Source organism: Parasteatoda tepidariorum, chromosome 2 (genome assembly GCF_982258835.1).
Source record: "Parasteatoda tepidariorum strain Cologne lab strain chromosome 2, Ptep-v5.0, whole genome shotgun sequence".
Lineage (NCBI taxonomy): Eukaryota > Metazoa > Arthropoda > Arachnida > Araneae > Theridiidae > Parasteatoda > Parasteatoda tepidariorum.
In genome coordinates this window covers 1,536,372-1,546,246 of record NC_141756.1, presented here as the reverse complement: position 1 = coordinate 1,546,246, position 9,875 = coordinate 1,536,372, and positions in this window count along the sequence as shown.

The window sequence follows — 9,875 nt, the reverse complement described above, 5'->3', positions numbered from 1 at the left end:
AATTATATTTCCCAAATTGGAGTTCCAAATTTCCAAAGTTTTATGACGCTCCAGACTACTTATCAGGATTTTAAAATTTAAACTGTGTATTACTATAGTTTGAATCTGAGTTTTGCCAAACGTAGCATTTATAATGTTTTCTTAACTCACTTTCTAGTTTATTTAAGGTTAGAAGATTGTAATTTAAATTTCGTTAACTTTCCAATTAGCTTAAGCACATTAATTTCTAGACAGGATAATATAATTATTCATGTAGCCTGTGTTCATGTATAATGTGTTTTATTCGTTTTCTAACCACTATAAATAGAATTTATTGCTTATAGGAATAATCTTCTATCGAAATTTTGACTTTTTTCCTAGTAGCTCAATTTAATGCTGAATTTAAAATGGGAACTCTGTGCTATATGTCAATACATGTCTTAATTTCTTTCTGCCCACTATAAGCACAATTATTACCATATTATTGGCTGATAGGATGTTATCATAAATCGAAATGTTAATAACCCCTTCCTGACTAGCTAGTGCGCGAATTCAGACTAAACGTCTTATCGGGATGCATACACACCGTACCTTGAGTTAATTACGGTTTTAAAATGGGTATTAAGATATAAGCATAACTAACAATTCAGAAATTTTTCGACCATTACTAATTAAAATTAAAAAAAATTATTAAAAAAATTTTGACAGAATTATTTTTGGATAAATGAATTTTATAATTTTGCGTAAAAAGTTTAAATTTATTTGAACGTTAAATATGCAAAGAATTAAATTGACATTAAAGATTGACCCAAACTTTCGATCCCTCTCCTACCTAAACTATTGGAACCATAGTTTTCATATTGTGATTACAACAATATAATTTAAAGGCAAGAATTGAAATCCTACGAAAAGGTGGTATGTTTTTTCAGCGAAACACGCTTTACTTTTTGTCTGATTTCGTAACTTAAAATATCGTCATACTAATTATTTAGCATAATTAAGATCACCGCCTAAAACCATTAAGATTGTGTTCTAGTACGTGTAGATCCGATCTTTAGAGAAAAAAGTTACTCTGGGTGATCTTATTTTGCGCGCTGTACGTACGTTACGTTGCGTGCATATACGTACGTATGTGCGTAAGTACGACGCGTGCAGCAAACGTACTTACAATATTATTACATAGCGCATACATACGTACGTATGGACGTGCATTAAACATGTGTACATATATATGAATGTTTGGATCTCTCAATGTTAACAAAGCTTTTTAAGTATTTCGCTACATTTGAAGAACTTTTTTAAGCGAATCATGAAGTTTTGGCACACTATTATAAGATTCGTTTATCCAGAGATAATCTATGCAAAAAATAACTTTATATATTATTTTTTATTTTATTTACTGATTGTCGAAAACACTTAGCATTGCAAAATATAGAATTTTTCCTCATCATTTTTAAAGTAATTTTAAAGGCAAAATAAGAAATTCGAATGAAATCGGGCTAATAGTTTCTAGGTAGTCCAATTCTAAAAAGAGTTATTTATGTAAAATTCGATTTCTGAAGAACACTTCGATTAATTTAATTTTAATTTAAAATTTTCGATCTGCTTAAAAAGTTATACAAGGTGAAATCCGCAAAAAGAAATTTTAACATTAAGTGATTCAAACTTTCCACCACTCTCCTTCATAAAATCTTGATACCATATTTTGCAGATGGCGGGTACCTCCCCTATTTTAAGGGTCCAGGCACTGAATCCCTCATAAAGTTAGACCTTCAAACCAATAAGATCGAGTCGTAGTAGATCAAAATCCGATCAATAGATCAAACTTTTTCTGGGTTTTACCTTTTTTGAGCCCTGTTTATACATAAGTGCATGCATCGTTATTACATAGAGCATGAATACATGCGTACATGTATTGAACATACAGTGAAACCTGTGTATAACGATACTGTCTATAACGATAAACCTGTCTATAGCGATATTTCCTTGAGGTCCCGGTGAAATTCCTATTTACTCAATGTATTTTTAACCTGTTTATAGCGATAACCACTTTTCAGTTAAACATGTCTACAACGATAATTTTTCCTCTTTTGATAGTTGATAGTTCCATTCCGATTTTTCTACCTTTGGAAAACGACTCCCCATCGAGCTTAAATGTGAGATAACAAAATGGTTTTTTTTTCATCTCCTTTGTATGTAATATTCTTTCGTTGTTTCTGAGAAAAAATGCCACTTTTAGGGGAAATTAGAGCAGTAGAAATGGGTGAAGAGGTATTGTAGGAGGGAGAGAGCTTCGTCAGAAATGCTGATGAAACTGGCTTATTTTATCAGCTCATGCCAGATAAAACAATGGCATTTAAGGGAGAAAATTGTAAAGGCGGTAAAAAATCAAAACAGAGGTTAACTGTTCTACTTTGTGCAAACAGTACTGGAACCGGTAAACTGAAGCCGTTCGTCATAGGCAAATACGCTAAACCTAGATGTTTTAAGAATGTGAAAAGTTTACCAGTTGACTACGAGGCAAACAAAAGAGCCTGGATGACAGAAGAAATATTTAACAACTGGCTGCTTGATGTGGATAAGGAGATGAAAAGAAAGAAGAAAAAAATAGCTCTCTTAGTTGACAACTGTACTCCTCACAACAATCCTCCAAGTTTGAAAAATATAAAATTGTTTTATTTTCCCCCAAATTGCACGTCGATTCTACAGCCATTAGATTTGGGAATAATAAAATGTTTCAAAGGATACTATCGAACAAGATTAGTTCAGAACGTTGTTTATAATCTGGATAATAAACTCCCAAATCCTTATGCAGTTGATGTAAAAAATGCATGTGATTGGATTTCCGGAGGGTGGAATTCATTGACACAATCCACCATCCAAAATTGTTGGAAGAAAGCTTCTTTCTTTGAGGATAAAAGCAACGGAAACGCAGAAACTGAGCTTACTGAAATCACTGATGAAGAAGAAAAATGTGTGGCAGGCTTAAATTCGATTGTCAGTGATTTCCAAAGATCATCTAATACATCACTTCGATCATACGACGTTGTTATTTATTTAATTATTTTTAATTTTGAAAGTTACGGACATTAATTTATTTTTGAATTCGGAAGAATATTATTCTACCGTTTAGCGGTACCTTCACAAATTCAATTTTAGGTAAAACGGTAGTTTCACAAATTCAACTTTAGGAAAAACGGTAGAATTAACTTAAAATTTTATTTTTGTATCCCTAAAGAAACGATAAATCTATATTTTCACCATGTTTTTGTATTGATTTTTTAATATAATTTTTAATTTTTCACAAATTATGTCTAACTTTTCACAAAATAGGTACCTTTCACAAAAACCTAGACAGACCCCTGATAATATAATTTTATAATATAATTGCATAATATATTTTGAAATCAAATATATGGATTTACACGAAAAATAAATTTTATCTATTGATTTTAATTTTTAGTTTATTATTTTTATTTATTTAAATTACCATTGATTTAAAATTGTTTTACTCTATAGAAACTCTCTTTAAAAGCACAAACATAAACAAAGCAAACACGGGGTTTCAGATAGCTTTGTGATCTTTGAGCTAGTAAAAAATAATTGAATGTGCAGTATAAGTTGAAACAGAACAGTTTACAGTTTTATTTGCAACAATGGCTAATGCTGAAGTCATGCGAGAAAATCATTTTCCGAACATTTCTGCCAAACGGAATAATTAAAATTTGTAAACGAGTTTTAGTATCAGCGGCTAAATTAATACCTTCGAGTTTTCAAGAGTTATAATAGTAATTATAATTGTTTTCAATAGCACAAATAGCTCTGAAGTTCTTAGAGATTTGACTGGGCGTTGCTTGACAAGGTCGGGCATAAACATAATTTTAGTAAAAAATGTACTAGGTAAAAATATATTAGACAAAAATGTATTATTAGTGAGTTCAAAAAGAAAATTGAAAAACATAATAACAAAATCCAGCATTTTTTATTTAAAATGTATTAAACAAATGCATAAAACTCGAAAATGAATGAAAATAACTTGATAATTAATATTTTTATTCATTTTGCAAAATAATTGCATTTCGAAAGCATTTTTTTTTTCTTTAGAAATCTTACCGAGTTTTAGAAAAAAGTAACGATTTCATTCGACATTTCCGTTACAAATACTTGTACTTTTTCCCTAAAAAAGTAACGAAAGTACAAGTAAAAGTACTAAATTTAAAAAGTAACGAAGTACAAGTAAAAGTACGTACTTTTTACTTGTACCGGCGGTACAAGTAACGAAAGTAAAAGTACTGCCATATATGGTCCCAATAGTTATGATCAGAAGAGCGGAAGTTTGTACCCCTTAATGTTTTACTTTTTACGTATGAGACTACATCATGAGAGCTTCTTAAGTGAATTGAAATTTTTTTTGCACTCAATTAGAAAATTCGTTTGTCCAAAGCTAATTCCATGCAAAATATAACTTTTTGTCAAAATAATTACTTTTTGTTATTTTATTCAATGACAGTCTAAAAAATTTTGAATTGTAAATTAAACAATTTTAAATTGGCAAAAGGCAAGATTTTGACGAAATGAATAACTCCTAAAAATGCGACTTTTTCAAAATTCGATTTTTCAGGAACTATTCGATCCATTTCACTCAAATTTTGTATTTTGCCATTTAAAATTTCCTTCTTTAAAATGATATAAAAAATTATATACTTTACCATTCAAAATTTTTTCGGCTATTATAAAATAAAATAAAACAAGTAAATATTTACTAAAAGTTATATTTTGCAAATAATTATCTATGGATAAACGAATTTTATATTTGTATGCAAAATTATTTTAACTCGTTTAAAAAATTCTCAAGACATGGTGAAATACGCAAAAAGTAAAATTAACATTAAGGCGTCTAAGCTTTGAACTCAGACCACACTATTGGGACGATTTATCTCGCATTGCGAATTCCCGTTGGACGGCTCTTTTGACCAAACTATTATTGGGACCATATTTCCCAGATTGCGGGATTTTGTGGGTCAGAAATATGCATCCGTCGAAAAAAGATATGTTTTTCAGAGAAAGTACGTTTTATTGTTGTCTAATTTCATAACTTAAAATATCGTTTGCATATTTGATTAATTAACATATTTGAGATCCTAGGAATCCTTAAGATTGAGTCCTAGAACGTAAATAACCGATCATTAGATCATCTCGCAATAGAGTGAACTTTAAGACACGTTTCCCAGTAGAACACCGCATCACTGATGGCTACGGTCAGTGTGTGGATTGGTGATCACTTTGTTCAATCGGCGAAGGTGTCTTGGCCTTGGTATCGCTTGATTAAAAAGTACAAGGTCATTATGCTCTCTAATTGATTTCCTGTTCTTCTGGATAATCAATAGTTCTTTAAATTCTAATTTTTCTTAACATAATAAGTTTATCTACCTTTACTAGTATAATAAGTTTGAACTTATAAAACTCTCAGGGTGGTTTAAATTTTACAATTCTTAATAAATTTAATTATATTTTTTAATTTGTATTGATAAATACATAGCGATTGTAAAATGAAATACATCTACTTTTGTTTTAAAAATTCTCTAAGTTAAAGTTTTCTTTTCTAAATGTTTTTGTTGTATACCTTCATTGAAAACATTAAATGTGTTTTTCTCTACATTTAAGAATCTTTTTCTGGATTTATAAAGTGCAATGCGCCCTTCTAAGGAAATTGTTAGTTGCTTTTTATTGTATACATTAAACGTACATACCTTCATTGAAAGCATTGAACATGTTTCTCTCTCAATGTATATATATATATTTATTATTATTATTGTTTTTTTTTAATGCATAGAATTTTCTAATCCTTAAACTAATTTTTTTTCCTTCAAATTTAATAATTTTGAAAACAGCCATATTCAATTTATAAACAAAATATATGTATATATTTAAGGATCTGTTTCTAGATTTTTCAATGTGCTTTTGCTCAGGTTTAAGAAATTTTTTTTTTTGAACAATCATTAGAATACTGTGATAATATTTTATTAATCTGTAACATATTTTTCCTTTTTTTTAATTAACATTTTGACATAATTTTTTTTAAAATTTATTTACTTCGTATGCAATTAAAAATGTCCTATTTAAGTATTCATAAAACTCTCAAAGTATAAATCTTGATGTGTATAGATTTATTTTTAGCTGGAGAAATTTGTATAAATTTATGTATTTCACTTTCTGAAATCATTCTTTAACAATAAACATATTTCAATATTGTGGTATTCAATTTATTTCTATATTGAGCTTGGAGTTAGCTCCATGGATGCAACACATTCATAACAACCTAATATTTTTTTTTCTTGTCTTTTCTTAAAATAATTAGTTACCTCACTTTATGGACCTATGAATTAAAACTATCAGAGTAATATAAATTTTAAATTTCTAGATAATAAACTTTTTTATCTTCTTGAAATTGTTTTGAAAAGTGCATAGTGATTATTAAATAAACTTGACCTAATATAAACTTTACCAAGAATTCCATTTGTTTTAAAAATTCTGTCAAGTTGAAATGTTTTTTCTAAAAGTTAGAAATACGAAAATTCTAACGGCTAAATAAAAATGGAGAAAGCTTGGATGGATGGATCTCTTATTTAACTTAAAAGACTTAACTCGACACTTTAAATCAAATTAAGAACCCTTCAAAACAGCCCTCCAAGGTCCGTTAAAAAGCATGGATTAACTACAAATAGAAAGATGTATGATGAGCGCACAACGACGCAGTAAGTAAGATGGCGACGAACTCTCGCGGTTGCTTCACCTTGAAAGGAGTGGGCCAATGGGAGTGTCTTCTCCACTTACTCCTAGCTCCATGGGCTGCAGTGCCCGGCATCGCAGAAAACATCGTGCTTCCCCGTCCAAACCAAAAGACTCTCACTCTAATGCTGCAAGGTTCCTGAAAATCTTTAAAGAGCTCCAGGAGTTACTCAAGGATGAGGCAGCAGTTTCACTGCTTACCTCTCTTCTTCCATCTCTCAAGACCTAATCAATTTACATTCTCCTTCATGCCTGCTACAGCCACATGACCAACTTTTTGAACCACCCCTTATGAAAAAATCGAGGTATAAATGAGGTATAAACGAGGTATATTTTAATGGTAGAAAGGAGGTTGTTATTTAAATACGTCGTTGAGGTTAAAAAGGGTGCAAATGAATACCTCAAAACCAACCTCAAATATACCTTAAATATACCTCCAGAGGTATATATGTTTCAACTTGAGATGTTTAATTTTACATCTGGGGAGAGGTAGATATTTACTACTTTAAAGTGTTTCATTTTCAATCTTAGGTTATTACTTATCAGCCAGAAGTATATTTTTTTACACTTGTGGAAGTATTTATTCAACAACCTAAGGTGTGTCATTTTACACTTCAGGTTATTATAAATCAACCTCAGGTATCTAATTTTATGCTTGTAGAGATATATATTTTTCAACCTATGGTGTGTCATTTTACACTTCAGCTTATTATAAATCTACCTCAGGTGTATTTTGTTCGACTTCAGGTAATTGTTTTTCAACCTCAGGTATATAATTCTATGCTTGTAGAGGTATATATTTATCAACCTGTGGTGTGTCGTTTTACACTTCTGGTTGTTATAAATCAGCCTCAAATGTATTTTGTTCTACCTCAGGTAATTATTTTTCAACCTCAGGCATATAATTTTATGCTTGTAGAGGTATATATTTTTCAACCTAAGGTGGGCCATTTTACACTTCTGAAATCAACCTGAAGTGTATTTTCAACACTTGGAAAGGTTACTTTTTATTAGCGCCATGTGTTCCATGTTCTACCTTAAGTTATTATTTCGTAAACTCAAGTATATATTTTTCTATTTTTAGAAGTATTAATTTATCAACCAAAGATGCGACATTTTACACTTCAGGCTTATGTAGCTCAACTTAAATCTGTTTTTTTAGCACTTACGAAGGTGAGGTGTTATACGGACCACCTAGTTTATTAATTTTTAGACTCACTATATAAAAAATATAATATATATAAAGATATTATTTATATTATATGAAGAATAATGTATATCATTATATTTTTTTCACTAGTAGATATCATTTATCAACCTGAAATTTTTGATATTAGACCTTCGGCAGTAATTGCTTCTTTTGTTTAGCTATAAAAGAAAGTTTCAAATGCATAATTCTTCTATAATTTTAATAGATTGAGTTAAATCATCTTAAAATAACACTTATCCAAATTCTACAGTCAGTAAAAATTATTTATGGGAACTCATACTCGTATTTTTAGAAGATAGTTGTCTAAGGTGCTTGAATTTTTAAAGCTATAAAACTACAAATTTAAATAATTAGTCAGCTGAAATTGAAAGTACAACTTTTATTTAAAACTAAAATGTCATTTATTTGCAAACCAACAAAATTATTTTAATTACTGTTTCTGTCTACATGTTGAAACTTGTAATTATTGGAACCTAAAAGAAAAAAAAAATATGAATTAGTAAGAAAGTCATATTTACAATAATAGTGGCAGATTTTAAAATATTAGAAATTGCTTTTTTTATGATTTAAATTAACTGGATAAAATTAATTTTCTTTTTCAGATAAATAGTATTACTCTTCTGCCATTTCTATTCAATCCTCGTAGCTAAAAAGCATGATATGTATCACAGCCACATACACTGATTAAATACACTGAAGACAGTATTACCATTAACAACATTTACAGAAATTCAAATATACAGGGTGTTTATAAAGTCCCGGACCCATTTTGATGTTTAATAACTCATAAAATAATAAAGATAGATTAAAATTAATAACATAAATATTTAGATAGACTCAAAAAGTTTCATGACCCTTGTCAATGAACTCCCACGTGTGCCCCCTTCGTCGCATGGAGAATATCAAGGCGATAGTCAATTTCACGCCAGGTAGCGGCAAGCATGTCGGCATCCACAGAGGGTATTGCGGTTGTAATTCTGGCTTTTAGGTCATCCATGTTCGACACGATCCTCCTGTAAACATTTTTCTTTATAAATCCCGAAAGAAAAAAGTCCAGTGGCGTTATATCAAGTGATCTGGGTGGCCAAGGGATTGGACCTCCTCGCCCTATCCATCTTCCTGGAAAATGGTCATTCAAAGAACTACGAACGATGATAGCCCAATGAGGTGGTGCACCATCTTGTTGCAAAAAGACATGTGGCTGAAGCTGTTCTAGTTGTGGAAATACGAAATTTTCCAACATGTCTAAGTATACGACTGATGAGACCGTCTTTTCTGTAAAAAAGAAAGCTACCTGGCGTGAAATTGACTATCGACTTGATATTCTCCGTGCGACGACGGGGGCAAACGTGGAAGTTCATTGACAAGGGTCATGAAACTTTTTGAGTCTATCTAACCATTTATGTTATTAATTTTAATCTATCTTTATTATTTAATGAGTTATTAAACATCAAAATGGGTCCGCGACTTTATAAACACCCTGTATAATTCCAATCTTATTATGCAATTTTAACACTTTTTATTTTTCTATACATTTGTAACATTCTGGTACTTGTAAGTTTAATAATTAGATTTTCTTTTTTTAAAAATCTTTAAACTCAATAAACCTAGTCTATATTTTTAAACTTTTAGTCAGACTTCATGAAACTAATAGCTTTTTTTTAAATTTTTGACGTTGATTCTGAAAAGGACTTACGTTATTGTCAATCACATCAGAGTTTCTTAAAAAATAGTTATTTTAATATTTTTTAATCTATGTAATCAAGAATCAACAATCGTTTAATAAATTAAAATTTTAAAGTTATGTACGAATTTTTATTCTCTTTTTACACTCAATCGAATAGAACAAATTACAAGCTGATAAGGAGCATTTATTTTAAAGTTGTGAGGAGTAATT